This window comes from Dermacentor albipictus, chromosome 9, assembly GCF_038994185.2.
Source record: "Dermacentor albipictus isolate Rhodes 1998 colony chromosome 9, USDA_Dalb.pri_finalv2, whole genome shotgun sequence".
Lineage (NCBI taxonomy): Eukaryota > Metazoa > Arthropoda > Arachnida > Ixodida > Ixodidae > Dermacentor > Dermacentor albipictus.
In genome coordinates, this window is record NC_091829.1 from 98,452,422 (window position 1) to 98,479,167 (window position 26,746).

Sequence of the window (26,746 nt, forward strand, 5' to 3'; positions counted from 1 at the left end):
TACTCCGCCAGTTAATCACAGAAGCAAACAAAATCATCGTCATGCGGCCTTATTAAAATGGCGTCGTGCTTGATAGCTCCGGATCGTCCGCTGTTCTTGAAGAGTTTTTCCATCGGCGGAACCAATGAGGTATGCAGCAGACATGGACAAAGTGTACGGAGTCTGAGTATATTTCACTCTTCAAAAGTCTGCGGTACAGTTGTTTTCACTGCTGAGCCGGTTTACTCATGAAACTTCACTGCCAACTGGAGTGAAGCTTGACAACAAATAGTTGCAGCGAAGCAAGCATTTCAGTTCAATAAAGAATTGGGCTTTCGTCATTCCACTGTAATAGGCGAGGGAAAACGTGTAAAATTAAGCGCTAATAATTTTACTTTTTTGTGGTTACCGCCTTATTTGGGTAACAGGAAAAGTTTGAAGTACGGACTATTTCCAGCCTCGTGGAGGAACAGTGTCTGGTTGTAATGAGGGCGTGGGCGAGGCTTCACTGTAGACTTAAGTTGTCTCCGACTTTAGTAGCATTTTTTTTATTAGCTCTGGAAGAATTACAGCGAAGTATATATTTGCGGAACAATCACAGCTGTTTTGGATTCCTCGTTTACTGCTCCAAGTGCGAAAAGACTCGTGTTGTTATTTGGGAAGTTGCGTACCGCTGTGTGGCCGCCAGTCCCATACAACCGCGTAGAGCGCAGGATACTGCGATTGTAGACGTACTGCGCCCACCGCGAAAGGTTAGAAAAACACCCACAGAAGCACAATAGAGAAGTGGCTACGTGAGGTGGTTCGACCGATAACTGTAAAAGCGTCATTCAAAACACGTAATTGTTCTCCGCTTCCGACGGCGTTTTCTCTACTTCCTATTTAAATAAAAAGATGTTGATCCATGAATATTTTATGAAGTAGCGGTTATATTTGTTATATTTGTTGTTAAATTCTCTTTTCCTTGCTGTTTGTTTGTTGCCTTGGCTCTCTCCCTTAGTAGGTCGCTTGATTTCTCAACTCCTTGCAATTTTTGTTTCCAGTTGCCAATTTTGCACGAAAAGTGCTATACACTTAGGGAAAAACCAGACGAGGTAACGGGCGACAGTCATCTTGATTATGGGTTTGAGGGTTATTGCAGGTTTTCGTGATGGACGCTGTTTCACATAATTTTATTTCTCACCTTATCTAACCCATATCACGTGTATATGATTCCGGGCATCTGCCAGCGTCGCGACGAGCTGTCATTCAAGGAAATAATGAATCAAAAGGAAACGTTAAACGCAATTGGCGTTTTCACCGCCCGCAACTCGTTCCACGAGAGTACAGACCAGCTGACTAACAGCCGCATCCCTTTCCTGGTCCCAGGATGAGCCTAAACAAAGAAGGTTGAAATAACAAAAGCAACAGCTATGCACGTGACAGCTGAATGGATGGTGACAAATGAACGCATCTCGAGTTAATCTCGCGGGCGCCGAATCTATGAGAAAACTGGCCTTCACATCCCAAGAGATGTTGATAACTACCGCCATCCAAAAGGAGTGAAAAAGCCAGCATAATGCTGACCGATGAATAGCTGCCAAGTCTCAACATCGATCTGGCAGCGCTTTAGGAATGTGTGAGGAGTGGTGGCGTGGGTGGCGAGGGGGGGGGGGGGGGGGGGTATGCCATCTGATTTCGGGAGGGGGACCCGGGCTCCCCCACCTGGGTACGTGCCTGCTGACTGCTGTGACTTCTCCCAGGCATGCGATCTTTGTGCCACAGTTCAGGTGCTTATGTTCGTGGCTGAAGTTCGTCACCAATACTTGTACTTTTCCTCGGCGTAACTGTGCGTTACCATTTGCAATTACCAATCACCCAGCAGCTGTTCGTCATTCTCGACGATGGCATTCATGTCACCGGCTGCTTCTGCGGCGACGGAAACCATGCTGGCGCGGCGCGATACTGATTCGGTCTCCAACTAGAGTCCCCTTCAGTAGTATCGCTTGGTTTGTCGACAGAGTTATCAATTTTAGGTCGATGACTGCACCCTGTTGACTCAGGACGTATAGATGCCGAGAATTACGTCCCGTCAGCATTGTAGCCGGACAACGACGGTGGCAGGGTAGGTCCGGTAATGAACTGTTTCTATGCAGATTCCGGTCAGCGTTATTACGGGCCCTCCAGAAGCCTAGAGGCACTCGTGACTTTCATCATCTTGTCGGCCAAGAAAGGGTGCACTGACGACAGAAAGTCGGCTGCTGCAATGCCTAAAGTAGTTACGTCGTGATCCTCTACCAGAACATCAAGGCCGGTAGTTCTTGGCGTTACATTGCAGTAAATGTCTGGTACGTCACGTCGTCAGGTCTTCCTTGGTTCGCGTATTCTTGGCTTCGAAGCTTTGTAGGGATGGCGGCACGTCGATGCTACGTTGTCGACGTCGGCGGATTGTCTTCGGCATTTCGACGTACAGCAACTCCACCTCCTTAGGTTGATGCTTTTCGTTTTCAAAACCAAAATTTCAAGTTTCAACCAAACCAAACCAAACCAAACCAAAATTTTTTTCAAACCAAACCAAAATTTCAAGTTGGCCCCGCCCTACTATAGGCTTCACAATGGATTTTCTGTGGACCCTATGTATCTGTATGGTTATACTCTCTAATCAATCTTTTTTCAATTCTTCCTCATCACTGATAAAGCTACCAATCATCTACATTTACACTACTATAAGCTTTATAAATATAAATGTCGTAACGTCGCAATTTCACGCATTTTCAGCCAGATGCAAGGCATTACAAATTTCGCGTGGAGGGCCCATCTTGGTACGGTACTCCCCAAAGAATGCTTGCGCATTAAAGTACGCTGGGATTGCCTATTACCTAGCGGGCATATGTTGATCTTTCCATGTTTCCAAGGTGCTAGCGTAACAGGTGCGGTTTGCTAGCAGCAGACGCTGTGTTGCATGCCCCGCCTGTTGCGCATCCACCTGACGTGGGAGGCAGTCCAGACCCGCTTGCCTATCAGCCGTGTCTGCTTATTCTGGCCGCCAGTAGATGGCGCTACAAGCGTGCGCACTTCCCTTTGTTGCCTGTTGATGGCACTCTAAGCAGCCTCCGCAGAGCACAGGCCATGCGCTCTCGTGTTCCCTTTTATGAAGGACCACCTTGTACATGAACGCAAAGCACCTCTACCAGATGCCACGTTCTAGTGACGATGAACTAAGGAGCGAAAACAGCGAATCATGAAAATAACTCTTTAGTGGACGGATCTGAGCCCACAACAGAAAGTGACACTCAAAGTACGATAGCGGTGAGCACAGTCGGCGATCGTCGAAATCTGATCAGCGTGCTAAGCGTGCCAGCATAATCGCTGGTGCATGCGTATACCTTGTATACCGCACTGCAGAAATCGGGTCGCGCGTACAATCTGGTCAGACAACGTCCCATGACAACAGACAACGAATAGAACCACCGATACCATTCGAGAAACTTCCGATGTATGGAGGCGCGTCCTCCACCGAGCGATAACGTTCAACATTTGGTAGCGAGTGAAATGCGCTCACCGGAAAAGGATGAACAAGTGCATGTGTCGATATGCCGTCAATCTGTAAGCGCCATTTCATTTGGAATGCCACATGTACAGTTTCATCCGTGGCTAAATTGCACATTCTTGTTTTTTCGTGTGGAAAACATTTTAAAATAAGTGAATCAGATCATGCGATGGTTGAACGCTTACTTTTTTCATTTATATTCAAACGAAAGGGCTTTTTCACGTCGCGCAGGCGCTGCTACAGTCTTCGTCGCAAATTCTTCACCCAGCAGCAGACGGCAGACTCTACTTCAAGCCGGTAGCCATCGACTTCCCCAAGACATGGCCAAAGAGGATCACAGCCCGACCCCTACAGCCGAACTATTTCGCCAATAGCGACGTTCCGCATTGACAACCCTGCATCAGTCGTAAGACGTCGACTTGCTGAACCTATCAAAACGCAGGTATGCCAATTTCTTTTTGTTTCTAGAACAGGTGCCTCAAATTTTGAAATTTGCAGTTTCAGCTAAAATACTACGCAGTTAGACATAACTATACCATTCATATGACACGCAACGCACACGCAGCCGGTGTTCCCAAAACTACTACCGCCTGGGTTTTTCAGTAATGAAGCCGTGAAATAATTTCCTCGTAAGCCCAGCATAACGAAAGCCCGAAAAGCGCTTCCAACCAAGCTATCGAAGCGTATCAGATCGGAAACTTATTCTCGATACTTGCACGGGGCTTGGATATCAGCGCACAAAGCGATCTGTCATGCCGAGAGCTTGCGTTTAGTAGATGGGGGCGAAATGCGAAAACACTCGTCTACGCAGACTTGGGTGCACGTAAAAAAATTCCAGGTGCTCCAAAAAGCCGGAGTCCCCCACTACTTCGTGCCTCATAATCAGATCGTGATTTTGGCATGTAAAGCACCATAATATTTTTCCGTGATATACACCAGTAGGCCTCTTGGGCTGTGGACTTGTACAAGGGGCAAGCACATGTAGCACGAAACTGGCTTGCGAAGAACCGATGCGGAAGGTATGCGTATACGAACAAGTTTACAGAATTAGGAGCGAGTTTGCGCAGGCACTTACCGAGGAAACACAAAACTCAAATAGGTTTCGGGCTTAACATCTCCCAAAGCTCTACTTTCTGTCACAGCGGACTCCGTCGTAGAGAACTCCGGCTTGTGCATGATCGCCTATGGTTCGTTACTACGCGCTAAAAGCATGGTGTACAAAATACACTGCCCTAATTCAACGCAGCACATGGCTTCGGAACTCCCTCTTCTTGAGGCTGGTTGTCAACATGGCGGTCATAGATCCACACCTTTATGGTAGTACACAGGCGGCTCTCCACGTCGCTGGCATGGACTGTGGTCACTTCAGAAAGTGTGGTCCTAGAATTCTCGTATATCCTATAGAGGAACTCTAATTACGCCTGCATACAGACGTGGTGTACATATTGCGCCTGACGAAGCAATAAAACATTCAACCAGGCATAAGGTGAGAGCGTAGTAACCAGCGCTAGAACAGTGACAACAGTGGTCCACACTGCTCTGCACGTGTGTCCAGATACGTCAATCCTGAGGTACTGTTTCTTTTTCTCTCTCTCTCTCTCTCTCACGGTGTGAATTTTGTGCGCTGCTTCCGTTGTACGCAGCGAATAGGCTTGTCCAAAAAGTGGACTCTATGCTTAGTCTATAAAGCTACTGGAAATGCTTTTTGCGGCAACTGCGTTACAGAAATAATGGTGCAAGCGAAAAGAACTTGAAGGTTTATACGGAACAATAGCTGACGTTAGTTCTCCAAGTAAAGTCTCTCTTTGTGAAGACAAGGCGTCATTAGCCATTTACGCAGTTGAGTCTCTCGAGTCCTCGCTGTTCAATGGCTGTATAGTTGGCGCTACGCATCAAAGCTTCTATGCCAGTTCCCCTGTGCTGCATATGTGGTGTAAGTAATAACGCAAGCTACCGTACCTCGTAGGCAGAGAAAATACTTTACAGCAACTGTGCTAAGCCAGTTGCACTATGCTCCTATAGATATATCCATGGCGTAAGGCATTCAAAACAAGGGCGCAAAGGACTTGGCGAAACTTCCAACGGTAGCGGCATGCATCCTAAACTTTTTTTTTTTACTTGAGAACATCATCACTCTTAACGAGATAAGCGTCTGTGCAAGCGCTGGTGAGAAAATTACTCAGACAAAATATTACACGGATCCGACTCACTGTGGAAATCGACGTAAGCCAAGCGTTCTGTGTTGCTTGCTTTGACTAACGATAACTAGCGGCGATATTAAGGGCCCATATGTTTCATTTCTTCAGTGTTAGCAAAATATGAGTGTGGTGAGTTGCTGGTGCCTGTTACCTTGCGTCTGCCACTATTGTTTGTCGTCATTATACACCGAACACACAGTGAGACGTGTTTGCTTGAGGCGTTCTTATGCGGCATTCTTCAAAACTTCCAAGTAGGTTATTCTCACTACCTCACACGACACATTGCGCTTCACCGGCAGATCAATTTTTCGACGATAACCGGCTGTGTTTGCAGCCATCGTTGTGCTTTGAGTGTAACTTGCAGGGTCCATGTTCGCCCAATGACAATTTAGTGAAACTAATGACACTTTTGCTGCTGTGTTTCGCCATCTGGTGAAGGTGCCCGTGCGTTCATGTAACGAACGCCACCGCGAAGCCGCGATCCAAGCCCGACACCCGAGGGCAACACCAACGTTACCAAGTAGCAGAGAGATGGCCGAAGGCAGCAAGGACTGCTACCGCAGTACAGATTTCTACTTGAAAAGACGAGGAAGTGCACGGCCATGACATCAGCTACAAGGGCAGCCCCAGCGTCGCCAACACCAATCGTGCTGCAGCAGCCCTGGGGAACGCCGACGTACCAGGGATAAACATATGTGGACCCGGAAATATGGCTGGAGAGGTATGAAATTTACTAATTAAAAGAGCAACGACAAGCTGCACCATGTCATTTTCGCATTGTAAGACGCCGCCAGGATATGCCTCCAGAATCGAGAAACCATCTTAACAAAGTGGCACCTGTTGTGCAGCTACTTCCTGCAGACATTCACAAACGTCATAGCCAAACAGCGAACGCAAAATCAACTAGAAAGCCGAGCCCAGCTGCTCAATGAGACCATCGCGATCTTCACGGGAGAGATGACCTGTTCTTTCTGGCAGGATGTTCCAGAAATAAAAAAAAAAAGTCCGCGTCTTGGTGCGGGGCGTCAAGCAAGAAATTTACGCCGAACTGATCCGCAACCCCACCAAGACCATAGCTGAGTTCTTCAGAGAGGAAACAACGACTGAGAAAACTTGATAAATGCGCGCTAGATGAACGCCAAGTGCTCACGACGCCGCAGGGCGCCATCCAAGCATTTGGTTCCGATGGCCTCCAAGAGACCATCAGGACCACTGTTCGTGAAGAAGTGCCCAATATCTTGCCTCCGTCACAACTACAAATGGCCTCGGTCACTGAGGAGGTCCAGGAGGAACTACAACGATCACTTAGAATATGTCATTTGCAGCCGCAATCGCCGCAACTCTAGCCAGACGCTATGACATAAGTTACCGTCACCCGCCTCCATGGTACCCCTCCGCGCCCACACCAGGGTCCTGCAGCACCAGAGTTCCGTCTTCCACCACCGCCGCTGCCAGAAAGCTCGACAGTGGCCCAGCGCAGCATCCCAAGGAAGACCGGCGCTTGGGGCACACCCGACCACCAACCGTTCTGCTATCACTGCGGAGAAGCGGTTCACGTTTATCGCTTGTGCCCATACCGTAAAATGGGACTACCAGGGTCCGCCGTCTACGCTCCACTCCTTCAGCAAGGTAAACGCCCTCACGATATCACCCACTACCTCGCCGTAACTCAGTGGAGCCCTCGACGACAATCCTGTTCGCCGTCCCCAGGCCGTTACCTGTCACCGTAGCACCGACCATACACAGGCCAAGCCGGGGGCCGGTCCGTCAGCCCTTATCCGGAAAACTAAAACCAGCAGCCGATGGAAATGCGCTTGCTGTTTTCAGTTTTGCAAGACGACGCCTTTTATGAGCTGCAACGACGGCTGCAGTCACCACCGGTGCTTTAACACTTCGACGAAGACGCCGAGACGGAAATGAACACCGACGCAAGCAGCGTAGGCCTCGGTGCCGTGCTAGTTTATAGAAAGGACAGAGTAGAAAGCATAATTAGCTTCCGCTAGCCTGTCACTGTCAAAAGCGCATGCGGATTATTCTACGATGGAGAAAGACTGTCTTGCGGACATTTGGGTTACGGTGAAATTTCGACCTTCCATATGCGGCAGGCGCTTAAAAGTGATAAGCGACCAGCTCGCTTGCGTTGACTAGCAAGCTTAAAGGATCCATCAGGTCAAGTAGCACGATGGAGTCTCAAACACTAGAAATTTGACATCGCCGTGATGCGCAAGTCCGGGAGGAAGCATTCTGACGGCGACTGCCTGTCGCGCACCCCTATTGACACGCCACTGGAAGGCGAACTCGACAACGACGCCTTTCAAGGAACAATAACTGCAGACAACACCGCCCAATAGCAACGAGCAAATGCAGAGTTATGAAGCCTTGTCGAGCACTTACAAGGATACACCGACGTTGCCCTTAGGGTATTTCGCCTTGTATTAACGTAACAGCGTTACGGAGCTCGTGTCCCAGAAAAGCGGGTGTCGTCGGCGGCTTTGGCTGTGAGCGCAAAATGGAGGAAGGTAATTCATAAATAAAAACAACTTACAACATGGGCTGGGTGGAAATCGTACCAGGGCCTCCGGAGTGTGAGACAGAGATGCTACCACTCAGCCATGAGTTCGATGGTTCGAAACACGACAAAAGCGTCTCTAGTGAATGAGGTGTTGCCTTATGTTGCGGTGCATATTGGTAATTATAAGCATATAAATTACAGAAGTCGCAGTTACACGAATAGCGAATACGTTTCCGCTACATTTATTCTGCGCTTGGCGCACACGCAGAGCTATCTAGCGACAGGTGGCGCGCCACTCGCCCGCTTTTGAAGCTGTGCTGAAGCTGTGTTGAAGCTGAAGCTGTGCATGGTGATATGGGCTGGACTAGCTTTGAAGTGAGGGAAGTGCGCAGTAAAATTGAGTGTGAAGAACGGCTGAGGAATATGGAAGAAAGTAAAGGAGCTGGGAGAGTGTTCAGGTGCCTGTACAGGGAAAACATTGATTCACAGTGGAGGAAAAGAATTAGGAAGCTTACCGGCAAGTATTCGGACTGTAGAGTGGGCAACACAGCAACAAATAAGGTCAAGCGGAAAATAAGAGAGCCTGAAATGATCTCATAGGGTGGCAGCAATGGCAAAGAAAACTGCCATGAGTAACCACTTAAGAGGAAAAATGAAATCAGGAAAGAAACAATTTATGATAACTCAAAGGGAAGCTGATTACTTCTCAAAGCAAGATCGGCATGCCTTAGAACACGCACCTATAAAAGCAAGATATTAAACGGAAGAAGCATGTGCTTGCTGCGGTGAAGCTAGAGAGAATATGGAGCATTTTTATAAGAATGTGAAGACGTCTACCCAGCGGTCGATTTAGGCGCCACTGGCCTCCTTGAAGCACTTGGATTCAGCGAGAGCACTGGAAAAGTAAACATGTCCGTATTAGGCATTAGTAAGAGGCGATTAGAGGATTGGTGGAAGAAAAGTAGGGAAAAGACAAAAAAGCGGAGACGTACAAAAGCACAGTTCGAAATAGGGGATGAGAAAATTTGGGTGGGGTAGTTTATAGTGCTTTTTTGTTTAACTTAGGTAAGGACATTAGGCAGTGTAATAGCAGGAGCTTGGTGGCGCAACCTTCCATCCCGTTCCAAAGGGGACGCTCATAACATCCATCCATCTATCCATCCATCCATCCATCTTGCCTTCGTGTCGTTTGAGCGCATTGCGGACACCCTGCGGAGACCGGTGCGAGAATGCCCCAATACCTTTGCGTTTAATAACTTTTCCCGCTCTCTCCCCTTGCAACTCACAGCGCGCTAATGCGGGGCCGCTCTGAAGTGATCGCGGTGCCGTAGCGCGGCTGGTGGGAAAGGTCCCCTGCGATATGTGCCGTGCTGCTGGCGAGGAGTCATGCGCCTGCATGGTGCTCCCAAGAGAGATAGTGTACGGTCCCATCGAGGCGTCAGCCCCATGATCGGGTCCACCTTCATGGCGCGTCGCCGCCTGGCTATCCGTGCCGATCACGACGTTTGGCTCGCGTAGATCGTTTCTCCCTCCTAGACACCGAGTTCTTTGTTTCGTTTAGTTTTCGTTTTCCTTGCGCAACTATTTCCTCGTAAAAAGAACTTCTCCCCACTCCGTGCAAACTACCTTGTCGTTGTGCCAGCAGCACTCCGGCCAGAAGTCTTGCACGACCATCAAAGAGCCGGGCACCTTGGGTTTTCCCGTAGGCTCGCAAAAATACAAGTACTATTACCACTCATGACCACTGACGTCGCCTGCTACCTCAAGACAGGCCGTGATAGCCAGCGACGAAAAACACCAACGACAAGGCCATCACGTTTACTACAGCTGATCGAGCGTCCTTGCCGACACTTTCAGGAGATTGTGGTGAATTCGCCGGGACCATTTCCGACATCAATATCTGTAAGCAAGTGGATCGTCGTGGCCACAGACTACCTTACGCGCTGCGCCAAAACGAAAGCCCTGTCCTAAAGTAGTGCAGCGGAAGAAGCGAAATTTTTCGTCGTGAACATCCTGCTGCGACATGGCGCCCCAAAAGCCCTCATCACCGACAGAAGAACGGCCTTTAAAGCGGAGCCCACCCAAGCCATTCTGCAATACAGCCAGGCAAGTCACAGGAGGACCACTGCCTACAAGGCGCAGACGAACGGCCTAGAGAACGCGTGAACAAGACGCTCACCGACATGTTAGCGATGTATGTCGACATCGAACACAATACGTGCAATGCCGTCCTCCCGTTCGCAACCTTCGCTCACAACATGGCTGTGCGAGAAACAGCGCAGATCGCACCGTAAGCTGGCTTGCGGCAGGAACTCGGCCACGACTCTCGACGCCATGCTGCCGCACGTCACCGACGAAGTTTTTCTGGAAGTCGCCGCCTACCTTCACCGCGTCGATGAAGCCCGACAGCTCACCCGCCTGCCGATCAAGAACCAGCGGAGGACCGAAAGCCGACACTACAATCTTCGACGACGTTACGTCGAGTGCCAGTCCTGCGACCTTCTTTGGGTTTGGACTTCAATACGCCGGCGAATAGTTAGCGAGAAGCTTTTGCGACACTATTTCGGACCCTACAAGATCACGTGACGTATTCCCACACAGGACATGAAGTCGTGCCAGACGCTATTCTGCAATCACAGCGCTGCCGCTCACGGCCTGAACTAGCCAATGTGATGCGCCTGAAGCCCTTCTTTCAACGCTAACTCAGAATTTGGGGAGGGGGGGAACAGGCACAATCACAGTTGGTTGTAACCACAGGCGCTAAGGTTGTGACAGATAATATGAGACTGTTCTTATTTGTTGACTGCTGTGGACTGACTTATTGCCCGTGTGAAATAATTTGTGCCTCAGTCTACATTTAAGGGAATTAGTACATGGATTGTGTTTCCTGCCTCACGTCCGTTTAGGAGAGTTTTTTATTTTTTATTTTCTTTATTTAAACCTCAAGGGTCCCTGGCGGTACATTACATGAGGGGTGGGCGCAAGAACGGCGGTTAACAATGAATGTACATGAGAATCATGACGATGACATGGCTTCCTCGATGGCAATATTGAAATGGGCTGGATCAGGGATTAGTGCTAAGTCGCAGGGAAGGTTATTCCAGTTGCGAGCTGGGTGGATAAAAATGATTTCTGAAATGTAGTTGTTCGGAAAGGATGCGGGATGACGCTGTTTGGATGGCCTGTGCGGGGTGTTCGACGTACTGGTAGGATGAGCTTGCTGTCACGGGGCGAACAATGGAAAAAACCTGCGATAAAGGCAGACACGTGAAATTTGGTGACGGGAAGCGAAAGAAGGGAGTTTTAGTTGCAACTTCAAGGCGGATGTGCTAGAGTATCGGGAGTAGTTTGAAAGAATAGAGTTAGTGGCACGATTCTGAACAGATTCAACGGCTGAGATAAGGTTAGACTGATGGGGGTCAAATATTGCGCAAGCTTATTCAAGTTTAGGTAGCACAAATCTTTTATAAGCTAGTAATTTTAAGGAAGAAGGTGTCATGAGCAAGTTACGATGGAGATACCCAACTGCTTGATTATATAAATTTATTATAAGGTTAATGTGGCAAGACCATGATAAGTCACTAGCAAGGTTAATGCCAAGATACTTAAAAGAGTTCGTGGAAATAATGGCAGTATCGTTAATTTTATAAGTAGGCGGAGTATAATTTCGGTGGCGGTGAAAAGAAATTTGTAAGGTCTTTGTAGTATTTAGGGACATTAGCCACCTTGTGCACCACTGCTGTATGTTATCCAGGTCATTTTGGAGGATGTAAGCATCCTCGGCGTTAGTTATGGGGCGGTAGAGTACGCAATCACCCGCGAAAAGGCGGATACTAGATGTTACTGTGGAAGGCAAGTCGTTAATGTATATTAGAAACAGCAACGGTCCAAGAACAGTGCCTTGAGGTACTCCTGAAAGAACGTGTGAGTAGGATGATGAGAAGCCATTAGCGGAAAAAAATTGCATGCGGTCAGTTAAAAAGCTTCGAATCCAGTTCAAGACATGTTTGACAAAGAAGCAGGGGGAGGGGAGTTATCTTGTGCGAGGTATACCGATGGGGTAGGCGGTGTCCGTGGTGCTGTGTGGTGCTTGTCCGAAACGACGTGACTACAACGAAGACGACGAAGAGGCAATGATGCTTGCGTGATTCTGGCAGCAGCGGCGACGGCGTACGGACTGGACCTAACTAGCTTCCGGCAATTTTTCAGGTTTGAGGCTTGTGCTTCTGAAGTGAGCGGCAAGTACCAAGACCGTGTTGCTGCCTGCTCGAGGATCGGGCGTTTATCATCAACGCATCGCAGACTTGCTTTCTGCAAGATGACCTCAACGTGACCGAATCGACGCGCCTGCAATCTACGCAAGTTTAAAGCAATCAGCGAACTGTTATCGCTTCCTCTGGGGGCGGTGTATTCGCCGGAGCATTTTGGTCATTCTGGCAGCAGCGGCGACGGCGTACGGACTGGACCTAACTAGCTTCCTGCAATTTTTCAGGTTGGTCGAAATCTTTCTTATAAAGCTTCCTGGATACAACTCTGACAGTCTCGTCGCTGCTGCTCCCACACCTGTCCACTTTGATGTCGTAGAATTTTCTTCAGTGTGCTCTTTTAGCTGTTGGTTTTCGCCATTTGGCAATGTCGGAAACTGAGCAGGGTGCCCTGGGGGATGTTGCAAAGGCTCTGGAAAAGCAACCTAGCACTATCAAAGAAGTTGTCAAGGTACTCACCGAGCTCGTAGTCAGGCTATATGCATTCGCCACAGAAATAAAAAAAAAGATGTAGCGAAGGTTGATGCTTCAAGTACTGAAATCCACAATGAACTTGGTGGCATTCGTAGTTCCGTTGGGTTCATGAATGATGGTTTTGAAGAATTTAAGAGGGATATTGAACGTTGCAGGGAGGAACTTGCTGAAATGAAGGCTGAAGCTGCGGAATGCCGCGCGGCGAACGAAGAGCTGAGGGAGGAGCTTAAACAGGCAAGGAAGGAGATAAGAGGGTTGAAACAATATAGTAGAAGCATGAACCTTGAAATTCAAGGACTTCCGGTTGCAGCTAATGAGGACCTAGGCAAGGCTGTTGCGGACATTGCAAAATGTCTGGGCACAAGTGTTACTGACGGTGACATTGATGTAGTTCATCGTGTGCCTTGGAAAGATAAGAAGAAACCTAATGTTATGTTAAAGTTCGTCTCAAGCATTGCTCGTGAAAAGTTGCTGTCAGCTGCACGGAAGAAAACTCTCAAAGCAGATAGACTGGGATTTGACACAAGTGACCTCGTGTACATAAATGAGCATTTGTGTGTCGAGAACAAGATGCTGCTGGGTAAAGCTCGAAAGCTCAAAAAGGAGAAAAATTGGAAATACGTGTGGGTATCGCAAGGAAATATTTTAATGCGCAAAAGTGAGAACTCTTCAATCCTGCATGTTACCTGTGAGGATGGCCTGGCGAAGGTCGCTTAAGCGTTTTTCTTATCAGCACATGGACCACCAATATAGAATGTTACTTGACCAGTATAACAACTGGAAACATATGAATATGACTTCGCTTGTTTGTGTACTTCGGTATAAATACTTTGACATTTTGCCATTTAAAACAGCTATTTACTGCTTCGTCATCTTAACCCTTGTTTCTGCCAGCGATGCTAGACTAACCAATAATGAGGTTTGTAAATACCTGTGTGATGGCTGTACTAAAATAGTCTGTAGTGCCTTCTTCCTCGATGTAGATTTAAAATTTACTAACTCTTATGCCGTGCCCTATAAAGTGTACAACTTGTGCACAGACGTGGTGAAAAAATTGTCTCTGTTACATGCTATAAGTATGCCCATTGCAGTTTACATTGGCATTTCTTTTTCAAAGCGTCATTCTTTAAACTCTTTTGGCTTCTTCGTGTGGCCATCGTTAATAGACTGCAACATACCGCTTCTCCGAGATCATGGCTTCAGTGAACGCTTCAAGTTATGATCTCTTGACACGTTACGAGTTGAGCACACGTTATCACACAAAAAGCGGTAACATTTCGTTTCTGCATCTGAATGCTCGATCAGCGCGAAACAAAAGCGATGATATATGTGCCCTTCTTTCCAGCTTTAGCTTTACGTTTGACGTTGTCATGATCTCTGAGACAGGGTACGAAAGCCACTCTGCTGTCCTTAATCTGCCTGAATACTCCACATTTTTCCTTAACCGGAGCTCTAAGAGAGGTGGGGGGGTTGCGATGCTGTCGAAAAAGTTCTTAAAATGCGAATTACTTGACAATTTCTGTGTTGTAACCGACGACTACGAGGTACTTACCCGAAAATCTAATTCCTTGCTTTTTACTGTCATCTACCGCCCACCCAGGGGAAGCAGTAACAAATTTCTTCATTTTTCGGACGAGTACTTCAGCTGGGTAAATGATGATAAATACACACTCATGTTAGGTGGCGACTTGAACATAAACTTGCTTGGAAAGTCAACACTTCAACAAGAGTTTTATACTATACTAGAGACCAACGCATTTTTCAATATCATAAATCAACGAACACGCATTACGCCCGAAATATCAACGTTACTAGACACCTTCATTACTAATTCATGTGATGAATTGTCAATATCCGGTGCACTGCCAGCTGATCTTAGTGATCACTTACCAATTTATTCAATTACAAATCACACAGTTCCCCCTAACAAACCTACAAGGTTTGCTATGCGTATTCAAGACATAAACCAGACTACTTTACAAACGTTCTATGATAAACTGTCGCAAGTAAACTGGAGCAACGTCTATGAGGAAACCAATGTTGATGTAGCTTATGGTACTTTTATTTCCACCTATAAGCAGCTGTATTGTGAGACGTTTCCATACAAAACAAGAGTGCGAGCTTTGAAGGCGCGTAAGCCGTGGATAACCAAGGAATGCCTAAAGGCAGTACGAATTAAAAACATACTTTTTAAGCGCTTTCTAAAAACAAAAGATATTGACGATTTGAAGAAGTTTAAGGCTGCGAGAAATAAAGCTAACAGTATTAATCGGCAAGCCAAAAGGAACTATATGAGTAACCAATTTAACGACGAAGTAATAAGGCACTCCGATATTGTTTGGGGGAGGCTCAACAATTTGCTCAACTTAAAAAAGAAGACTGTAGTAGATGAAATAGTCACACATGGCACTCACTTATCCGGTTCTCAACTAGTAGATGCTTTCAATGATTTCTTCGTGTCCATCGCAGACGGCACGCAGCCCAACCAATACCTAAGCAGCATGAGTCAAAAGGTTAGCGAAACCGCGTTTTTAACGCCTGTTACAACTAACGAAGTTCTGTCGGTCCTACAATCGCTGAAAAACAGTAAAAGTAAAGATATTGACGACCTCCAAATATTGCCAGCGAAGTTCACATCGCACATACTTGCACCGATATTATAATACATAATAAACTTGGCATTTTCCTCAGGAACATTCCCGAAAAAGCTTCAGGTTGCCAAGATTACCATAATTTTTAAAGGAGGAGACGAAAATAATTTCTCCAACTACCGACCTATACGATCCTACCAGTTTTTTCGAAATGTTTTGAAAAGCTTTTACTAGTGCGCATTACAAGCTTTATTAACAAACACAGTCATATCAGCTTCCCAGTTTGGTTTTGTCGCAGGAAAATCAACAGAAACAGCATTATTAACCATGAAGGAAATTATATTAGAGTCATTTGAAGGAAAAGAATTAACTCTCGGGGTTTTCGTGGATTTTTCCAAAGCATTCGACTCCATAAATCACAACGAATAATTCCTGAAACTTGAACACTATGGATTTCGCGGCACATTCCTTCAGCTTTTAATAACATATTTAGAGCACCGCCAGCAACGGGTTGTAATTAACAATTCTTCATCGCACTTTAGATCCATTCATTCTGGGGTGCCGCAAGGCAGTATTCTCGGACCTACACTCTTTAACATCTATATTAACGACATTGTGAATATTGACAACAGCGCTAAATGTATAATGTATGCAGATGATGTCAGCATACTTTTTAGGGCTAAAACACTTCATGACTTGACATTAAACGCTAATGAAACTCTGCGCAAATTGGTCAAATGGAGTACTAAATCTTTATTGAAAGTTAACGCTACCAAAACTAAAGCTGTACTTTTTAAACCTAAGAACAAACCACTAGAACACTTACCTACACTAACGCTTGGTTTTCAAAGCTTTGAAATAGCGGAGTCAGTAAAGTGTCTAGGTGTGACACTGCAGTGCAATCTTTCATGGGACATACACATCGACAATCTGGTTAAAAAACTTGCAAAATGCACAGGCATGTTATACAGAGTCCGCTCTCTACTACCTCTGAGTGTTGGACTTTTAGTTTATAATGCACTATTTTTATTTAACCTTTCATATTGTCATCTGGTGTGGGGTACAACAACATGGTCAAATACATAGAAGTTACAGAAAATACAAAAAAGGTCATTCGTATCATTGCGAATGCCCCGTTTACTGCTCACACTCAACCTCTTTTCGCATCATTAAAAGTAACACCAATTAATTACCTATATAATTTATTGCTAAGTAAACGATATGAAAGAAAACGGAAAAATAATGACACATTCTTTGATGACACAGCTAACTTACGGCCCAAAGCTAATTACTACACAACACGTAACAACGACGTCTGGCATGTGCCACCCTTTCGTACTAATTACGGTCGTCAAATGCTCCGACCTATGATTCCAACTCTTCTTAATCGGCGCAATGAGCACTGAAAACCTAACGATACGGGTGTTTTTTACTGCAAGTTTGCACCTCCTCCCTCTTTTTTTCTTCTCTTATGGTTATTCTTCGTTTTGCATTCTTTAGTGTTCCTGAGCGTTTCGTGTTAATTCTGCCGCCTTCATTTATTTGTTATTGCAAGAAGATGTTCACTAATATTTATTGAATATGATATTTACATATGCACTGTAGTCTTTTTTATTACTATTGTTCTGTCCGTGTTCTGTTGCTGCCGGTTTTCATGTACGGGGGTGCGCCCCTCTGTCATGCCAGTCATAGGCTTTTTGGGTGCACCCCTAACATCCCTGATGTCGAAATAAAGGTATTTGTATTGTATTTGTATTGTATTTGTATGGTATTTGTGTGGCGAATGGAAGGTAAAGAAAAAGAAGAAGATCGAAAATGACGAACGAACAAATTTGACCAATAGCAATTCAACACGCGAGGAATGAGAAAAAGAAAAAAGAAGTGCCGAGGAGAGCTCAAGGGACAGCACAGAATTAAAGCTTCATCATCAGAAGCGAGCAGTGCCAGGCAGCAAGAGGTCGTCGGGCTCCCGTCCCGGAGCCCAGCTGCTACCTGGTTACTCCATTTACCTGGCGGTTCCTCAGCACGCCACGCTACCCTGCACTTGGACCGGTACGATTTCCAGCCCTGGGCCTTCCGTTGGTTATGTGGAACCAGACTGTGACAGGCCTTCTATGCTGTTCGTTCCTAGGCCTTCCATGACCCGTCCGACCACATCGTGCTCATCCTTGGCGCCATCGTGAAGCGGAATATACCGACCCGCCGACAATACATTGACGTCCACAAGGTGAACATTCACAAACATTATTTATCGCGGCGTGGGACATAATTCTTTGAGACCTTACTAGTTGATCCTATGGGACTTTCGCTCTATTATTCAGGTGTGTAGTGGTTACATGTTTTACTAGTTTTTCTCTTCGCTTCACCTCGCTCATTCTTTTATTAAAAGTCACTCAAAATGCAAATTACCTTGTTTCTCTCGGTAACGAAAGTTTCACATCCTTCAGTCATTTTTCGAACCATCTCTCACAGGGAGGGCGTATACCTCATTCGTGATTTTGTTCAGGCTATGCTAACCAACGCAGAAATGCAGAATTCTATCCTTCTTCTTCGCCAAGAATACAAGAGACGCCCACAAGCTTTTCGACAGCTGGATAATGTCGTCGTGGAGCTTTTCGTCAATTTGTTGTTTTATATATATTCATGTTTGTGCACAAAACAGGGTAAAGGCACTGGCGGAGGGGTGGAGCGCATTTTTCGGTTATTATGCGATGCTTAGCAACTGATTTTTCTCGGATCCTTTATGACGACGAAAAGCAGTCATTGTAAAGCAGGAAGATACCATTGAGCTGTTCTTGCTTATTACAGGGAAAAGATGGATCAATATCAAAGCGGTTCAAGACCAGGCGCCGTCGTTATATCTTCGGCAAAATTCAAAAGGGAACAAACGCATCGCTGACTGCTGCAACTTCTTCCACGTATGCCATATTCGCGCCATTGTTCAGGTGTTTATGTTCGTGGCTGAAGTTCGTCATCAATAGTTGTGCTTTTCCTCGGCCGAACTGTGCGACACCGTTTGCAACACCGATTTGACAATCGACCAGCAGCTGTTGGTTGTTCTCGACGATGGCTTTGATGCCTGCGGCTGCTTCTGTGGCGACGAAAATAATGATGCAGGCGCGACGCGGTTTACTGACTCGGTCTTCGGGTACACTTAGGGCGCGATTACTGTGAGAACCCTCCGGTGGTATCGCATGATTTCTCGACAGAGTTATCAAATTTAAGCCGATAAATGCGCTGTGTTGACTCAGGATGTACATGCCGAGGATTACGGCCCGTGAGCATTGTTGGAGAACAACAGTGGTCGCAGGGTAAGTCCGGTCATAAACTGTAATCCTTGCCATGCAGATTCCGGTCAGCGTTATTAGGTGTCCTCCAGCTGCCGGGGTTTGAGGGCCTTCTTAGGCACTCATGACTTTCCTCAACTTGGCCAAGGAAGGGGCCAACGCCGACAGAGCAGTCGGATCTATACAGACTAAAGTAGTGACGTTGTGGCCATCAACCAATACATCAAGGTTAAAAAACGAATTATGGCGTTTTACGTGCCAAAACCACTTTCTCATTATGAGGCACATCGTAGTGGGGGACTCCGGAAATTTGGACGACCTGGAGTTCTTTAACGTGCGCCTAAATCTAAGTACACGGGTGTTTTCGCATTTCGCCCCCATCGAAATGCGGCCGCCGTGGCCAGGATTCGATCCCGCGACATCGGGCTCAGCAGCCCAACACCATAGCTACTGAGCAACCATGGCGGGTAACATCAAGGTTGGTAGTTCTTAGGCTTACATTGCAATGAATGTCTGGTACTTCGCGTCATCAGGTCTTTTTGCGTATTCTTAGCTTCGAGCAGCCACGTACCCAGCATTTTTTTTTCATAGACAGGAGCAGGGGGGGTGTACTTTTACTTGCATAAACGTTAATAATTTCCACCGTTCGCTATAAAGGCGCGTACACTCGTTAAAGGGAAATAAAATGAGGTGTGTTTCACAAGTAAGCCTGGGATGTACACCTATCCTTTACATGACAAACCAGGAACTACATCAAGTTGGCTCGCGCGGGAAAGAAACGCCGCGAGGAAACAACCAAGAACAAGCAAACAAGCGAAAGTGCAAAATGAAGATTTCTGGTACTGTTTTCATAATTAGCTCTGGAATAATCATCGACAACGATATATTTATGCAGCAATCACAGTTCTTTCGTACACCTCGTTTACTTCTCTACCAAGTTGAGTGCCAAAACCGACTCGTATCCTTTTTCTTGAAGTCGTGTAATGAGGCGTGGCCACAAGTCCCGTACAACCGTTTAGAGCGCTGGACGCTGTGGTTCTAGACGCACTACGCCCTCGCGGAAGCTTAGAAAAACATCTACATAGGCACAGCAGAGAAGTGGCCACGTCAGTGGGCTTGAGAGATAACTGTACAATTGTAATTCAAAACACAGGGCAGCATTTTAGCATCCAGCGGCATTTTCTCTATTTCCTTTTTTAAATACAATGACTTTCGTGCAGAACTATTTTCACGAACAACGGCTAAATTTGTTAATTTTTGCTTTTCCTTCCTGTTTGGCTGTTATCTCGGCTCACTCTCTCCATATAGAGCTTATTTTTCAATTTTTAGCGACTCTTTTCTTCCGTTGCCAATTTTGCACGAAAAGTGCTCTACCATTAAGGATAAAAACCGACGAGGTAAAGGGTCACATTATTATTTCTTACGGATTGAACTGTTATTGCACGGCTTGATTGAAATTTCGATTCTTGGGGGGATGGCTGTGAAACGTGGATCGTTGAAAAGATACCAGTACGACCTTTCCAGCGGCAGCACGTTGAGATTTCGAAACAAGCATCGAAATAACGAGAAAGGCGAAAATATTCCGCCATCTCTTAGCGGGGAGAATATCACGCTCTTTCATGCCATCAGTTCAGCGGCCTTTTCCTAGACCCGGTGAGCGATCGCTTTGACGCCTCGGCCATGATATTGCAACAGCAGTCTAGTTTTTCACCGCCGAATAGCTGTCAAGTCTCAGGACTGGTTTGGCGTCGCTTTAGGAACATGATTGAGGAGTGGCGGCGTGGGCGGGGGAGAAGGAGAAGGGGGGGTTATGCGGCTTACTTTCGGAGAACTATACATGACGCAACTTGTCGTCATAGTTCGAGTTCTTGAACGCGCTGACCTTTTCGTAAGTTTCCACCCACCTTTCCGCGTATCGAATGAAGATCCGCGGGAGGTCGGTAGTTCACTGGGCTGCTGCAACACGTTCGGTGTAAGTGTCACTGAAGCTGCCATTGTGGCTTCTGTCGTGGCACTTATCGCTCATCTGACGAACAAGTTCTTGCTCGGGGGACAGATATTGTAGCCTGCAGCTGGCTCGATGATGTGGGGCGGCGCTGGCGTTCTCATAAAGATTCTCGCCGGTCCCAAAGCTTTGCGGGGGCGTCCGGTACTTGAACGCAAAGCGCCTCTACCAGATGCGACGTTCTAGTGACGATGAACTCAGGAGCTAAAACTGTGAATCTCTGTGAAACTCTTTATTGGACGGATCTGACCCCACAACAGAAAGTGACATTGAAAGTAAAACCGTAGCGGTGAGCACAGTCGGTGATGGTCGAAATCTGATCAGCGTGCTAAGCGTACCAGCATAATCGCAGGGGCCTGTGTAACTTGTACAACGCACTGCACAATTCTGGTCGCGCGTACAATCTGGTCACAGAACGTGCCATGACAACAGACAACGAATAGAACCGCTGATACCATTCGAGAAACTTACGACATATGGAGGCGCGTCCTCCGCCGAGCGATAAGGTTCAACGTTTGGTAGCGGCTGAAAAGCGGTCACCGGAAAAAGATGAACAAGTGCATGTGTCGATATGCCGTCAATATGTAAGTGCCATTTCGTTCGGAACGCCACATGTACAGTTTCAACCATGGCTAAATCGCGTATTCTTATTTTCTCGTGTGGAAAACATTTGAAAGTAAGTGAATCAGATCATGCAGTGGTTGAACGTTTACGTTTTTTTTTTCATCTATGTTCAAAAGCAATGACTTTTTCACGTCGCGCAGACGCTGCTACAGTCTTCGTCGCAAACTCTTCACCCAGCAGCAGACGGCAGACTCCACTTCAAGCCGGTAGCCATCGACTTCCCCAAGACGTGTCCAGAGAGGATCACAGCCCGACCCCTACAGCCGAACTATTTCGCCGATAGCGACGTTCTGCATCGACAACCCTGCATCGGTTGTAAGATGTCGACCTACTGAACCTATCAAAACGCAGGTACGCCAATTTTTTTTTTCTAGAACAGGTGCCTCAATTTTTGAAATTTGCAGTTTCAGCTAAAATACTACGCAGTTAGACATAACTATACCATTCATATGACACGCAACGCACACGCAGCCGGTGTTCCCAAAACTACTACCGCCCGGCTTTTTCAGTAATGCAGCCGTGAAATAATTTCCTCGTAAGCCCAGCATAACGAAAGCCCGCACAGCGCTTCCACCCGAGTTGTCGAGGCGTATCAGATCGGAAACTGATTCTCGATACTTGCACTGGCCTTGGATATCAGCGCACAAAGCGATCTGTCATGCCGAGGGCTTGCGTTTAATAGATGGCGGCGAAATGCGAAAACACTCATCTACGCAGACTTGGGTGCACGTTAAAAAAGCCCAGGTGGTCCGAATTTCCGGAGTCCTTGCACTACTTAATTCGTGCCACATAACTAGATCGTGGTTTTGGCACCTAGAACACCCTAACATTTTTGCGTGAAATAGACCAGTAGGCCTCTTGGTCTGTGGACTTGTATAAGGGGCAAACACATGTAACACAAAACTGGCTTGTGAAGACCGATGCGTAAGTTATGCGTATACCAAAGGGTTTACAAAAATAAGAGCGAGTTTGCGCAGGCACTTACCGAGGAAACACAAAACTCAAATAGGTTTCGGGCTTAACATCTCCCAAAGCTCTACTTTCTGTCACAGCGGACTCCGTCGTAGAGAACTCCGGCTTGTGCATTATCGCCTGTGGTTCGTTACTACGCGCTAGAAGCATGGTGTGCAAGCTTCACTGCCCTAATTCAATGCAGCACATGGTTTCGGAACTCACTCTTCTTGAGGCTGGTAGTCGACATGGCGGTCATAAATCCACACCTTTATGGTAATACACAGGCGGCTCTCCACGTCGCTGGCGTGGACTGTGGTCGCTTCAGAAAGCGTGTTCCTAGAATTCTGGTATATCCTAAAGCGGGACAAATTCTACACCTGCATACGCACACGGTGTGCATATTTAGCCTCAAAAAGCATTAGAACTTTCAACAAGGCACAAAAAACCAGCGCAGTAGCCGGCGCTATAACAGCGACAACAGTGGTCCACACTGCACTGCTCGTGTGTCCACATACGTCAATCCTGGAGCACTGTTTCTTTTTCTCTCACTGTGTGCATTTTGTGCGCTGCTGCGGTTGTACGCAACGAATTGGCTTTTCCAAAAGGCTTTAAAGCTACTGGACATGCTTTTGCGACAAGTGCGTTGCTGGTATGTAACAAATGAGCTACCGTACCTCGTAGCCAGAAAAAATGCTTTCTAGCAACTGTGGTAAGCCAGTTGCGCTGGGCTCCCGTATATATACATAGCGCAAGGCATGCAAAAGAAGGAGGCAAGAGACAAGCTTCCAACGGAAGCGGCCTGCATCCTAAACTTTTTTTTTTACTTCAGAACATCATTCTTAACGAGATAAGCGTCTGTGCAAGCGCTTGTGAGAAAATTACTCAGACAAACACTTATCCGGTTCCGACGCACTGTGGCTAATCGTAAGCTAAGCGTTCTGTGCTGTTTACATTGACTGACAATAAATAGCGGTGAAATTCACGGCGAAAATGTTTCATTTATTCAGTGTTTAGCAAAATATAAGTGTGGTGAGTTGCTGGTACCTGTTACCTTGCGTCTGCAACTGCTGTTTCTCGTCATAGTACGCAGAACACACAGTGAGACGTGTTTGCTTGAGGCGTTGTTATGCACCATTCTTCAAGATTTCCAAGTACGTTATTGTCATTGCCTGACACGGCACATTGCGCTTCACCGGCAGATCAAATTTTCGACGATAACCAGCTGCGTTTGCAGCTATCGTTGTGCTTTGAGTGTAACTTGCTTTTATTAGCACAGGTTCGCTCAATTAAAATTTAGACAGACTATTGAGGGTTTTCCAGCCGTGTTTCACCATCTGGTGGAAGTGCCCGTGCATTCATGTAACGAACGCCACCTTGAAGCCGCGATCCAACCCGACACCCGAGGAAAACTCCAACGTTACAAAGTGCCAGAGAAATGGCCGAAGGCAGCAAGTTTCGCTACCATTCTACGGACTTCTACTTCAAATGACGAGGAAGTGCACGGCCACGGAAGCAGCTACAATGGAAGCCCCAGTTTCGCCAGCATCAATCGTGCTGCAGCAGCCCAGGGAACCACCAACGTTCCACGGATAAATATATGAGGACTCGGAGAGCTGGCTACACTGGAATGAAATTTACCAATTAAAAGAGCAACAACAAGCTGCGCCATGTCTTTTTTGCAGTGTACGACACCGACAGAACGTGGCTCCAGAATCGAGAAACCATCTTAACAAAGTGGCACCTGTTCTTTAGCGGCTTCCTGCAGACATTCACAAGCGTCGTGGGCCAAGAGCGAGCCCAAACTGCACTATAAAACCGAGTCCAGTTGCTCAAGAAGACCATCGCGATCTTCACGGAAGAGATGACCAGTCTTTTCCGGCAGGCGGACCCAGAAATGTCGCGGGAGAAAAACAGTGCGCTTCTTAATGCGGGGCGTCAAGCAAAAGAAGTCGCCGAACTCATCCGCAACCCGCCGAAAGCCATAGCTGAGTTCTTGCGAAAGGCAACGACGACTGAGAAAACTTTGTAAATGCATACAACATAATATAACCGCCATAGCAACCACAGGTGCCCTCGGTCATTGAAGGGGTCCAGAGGATGCTACAGCGACCACTTAAGCTCCTCAGTTGCAGTCGCAATCGGCGAAACTCCAGCCAGCCGCGATGACATAATCCCCCATCGGCCCCCGCCATGGTGCCCCTTCGCCTCCACGCCGCTGCCACAAAGCCGTACTGTGGCACAGCGTAGCCTTCCAAGGAAGGCCGGCTCTTGGCGCGCAAGCCGACCACCATCCGCTCTGCTATCACTGCGCAGAAGCGGGTCACGTTTATCGCTGGTGCCTATACCGTGAAATGGGACTACGACGGTCGCTGGTACCCATGCAGTGAAATTCGACTTCGAGGGTTCGCCGTGAACACTCCAAGCCCTCAGCAAAACGAATGCCCTCACAATAATCCCCCACTACCTTGCCGCCACTCAGTGAAGCCCTCGACGACCATCCAGTTCGCCGTCACCCGGCCGCTACCTGTCGCCGTCGCCTGTCGACTACCGTCAGCACTTACCCCGAAAAGTAAGAGCAACAAGCGATGGAGGTGCGGTTGCCGATTTAGTTTTGAAATACGACGCCTTTTTGGAGCTGTAACGACGGCTGTAGTCACCACCAGTGCTTTCACACTTCGACAAAGACGCCGAGATGGAAATCAACACCGACGCAAGTAGCGTAGGCCTCGGTGACGTGTTAGTTCATAGAAATGACGGAGTTGAAAGCATAATAACTTACACTAGCCGGCCACAGTGAAAAGCGGAAGCGAATTATTCTACGACGGAAAGAGTGTCTTGCGATCATTTGGGCTCCGGCGAAATTTCGGCCTTCCATATCAGGCAGGCGCTTCAACATGGTAAGCGACCAACACGCTTGCGTTGGCTGGCAAAATTAAATGATCCATGAGGTCAACTAGCGCGATGGAGTCTCAGACTCCAGAAATTTGACATCACCCTGGTGGGTAAGTCTGGGAGAAAGCGTACTGACGCCGACTGCCTGTCACGCACCCCTATTGGCCCGCAACCGCAAGGCGAACTCGACAACAACGCCTTCCTAGAAACAGTAACTGCAGTTCACACCACTGAACAGCAACGAGCAGATGCGGCGATATGAAGCCGTGTGGACCACTTAGAAGGCAATACCGACGTTGTCTTAAGGGTATCTCGCCGTGGGTTGTTTTCGTTTTGCTTGCGCAACGACGGTCCTCGTAAAAAGAACCTCCCCCCAATCCGCGTAAACTACCTTCTCATTGGGCCCCCAACACGCCAGCCAGAAGTGGGCACCTTCGTTTTTCCTGTACGCTCACAAGAATACAAGAGAAGTACTATTGCGCACTCGTGACCACTGACGTCGACCGCAACGTCACGACAGCCAATGATTGCCAGCAGCGCAAGACACTACCGTCAAAGCCATCACGTTTTAACGTTTACTGCAGCCGATCAAGCGCCCTGGCGCACAGGTTTAGCAGATTATGGTGAATTTGTTGGGACCCTTTGCCACATCAATATATGTAAACAAGTCGATCTTCGTGGCCGCCAACTACATTACGAGCTACGCCAAAACGAAAGCCCTGCCCAAAAGTAGTGCAGCGGAAGTAGCGGAAATTTTCTTCGAGAACATCCTGCAACGACATGGCGCCCCAGAAGTCCTCATCACCGACAGAGGAACGGCCTTTACAACGGAGCTCATCCAAGCCATTCTGCAGTACAGTCAGACAAGGCACAGGAGGACAACTGCTTACCACACACAGACGAATGGCCTAAAGAACGTCTGAACAAGACGCTCACCGACATGTTAGCGATGAATGTCGACGTCGAACACAATACGTGGGGTGCCATCCTCCCGTACGTAACCTTCGCTCACAACATGGCGGTGCAAGAAACAACGCCGATCGCGCCGTACGTACAAGCTGGTTTACGGCAGGAACTCGACCACGACTTTCGACGCCATGCTGCCGCACGTCACCGACGAAGTGTATCTGGAAGGCGCCGCCTGTCTTCACCGTGTCGAAGAATCTCGACAGCTAGCCCGCCTGCGGATCAAGAGCCAGTGGAGGGTCGAAAGCCTACACAACCACCTTCGACGACGTTACGTCGAGTACCAGTCCTGCTCAAAAAAATAACGTACAGCGCAAAGGACAAGGACAGCGATAGACGACATACACAGCGCTGACTTCCAACGATTTTATTGCGTTGCCCATCGTGTGTATATATACAGGAAGAGGCATGCGCAGAAAATGTACGACAGTCACAGGGGGTGTCCTAACAGCAAGTCATTGAACTAAGCA

The 26,746-nt window shown here is 47.3% G+C and overlaps 1 long non-coding RNA gene across 6 annotated transcripts in view; it reads left to right on the forward strand.

The window, feature by feature from the left end:
• The first annotated feature begins 12,409 nt into the window (after positions 1-12,409).
• LOC139049549 (uncharacterized) overlaps positions 12,410-26,746 on the forward strand; it is a 115,008-nt gene continuing 100,671 nt past the window's right edge. For 3 of the 6 annotated variants that reach the window (XR_011508386.1, XR_011508388.1, XR_011508384.1), the window contains exons 1-2: positions 12,410-12,710; positions 21,605-21,815. This is a non-coding gene — a long non-coding RNA (uncharacterized lncRNA). Of the gene's footprint in view, positions 12,711-17,391; positions 17,601-17,679; positions 17,776-18,382; positions 18,467-21,604; positions 21,816-26,746 lie in introns of those variants that run through there. The other 3 variants (XR_011508385.1, XR_011508389.1, XR_011508387.1) reach the window with 3 other exon arrangements.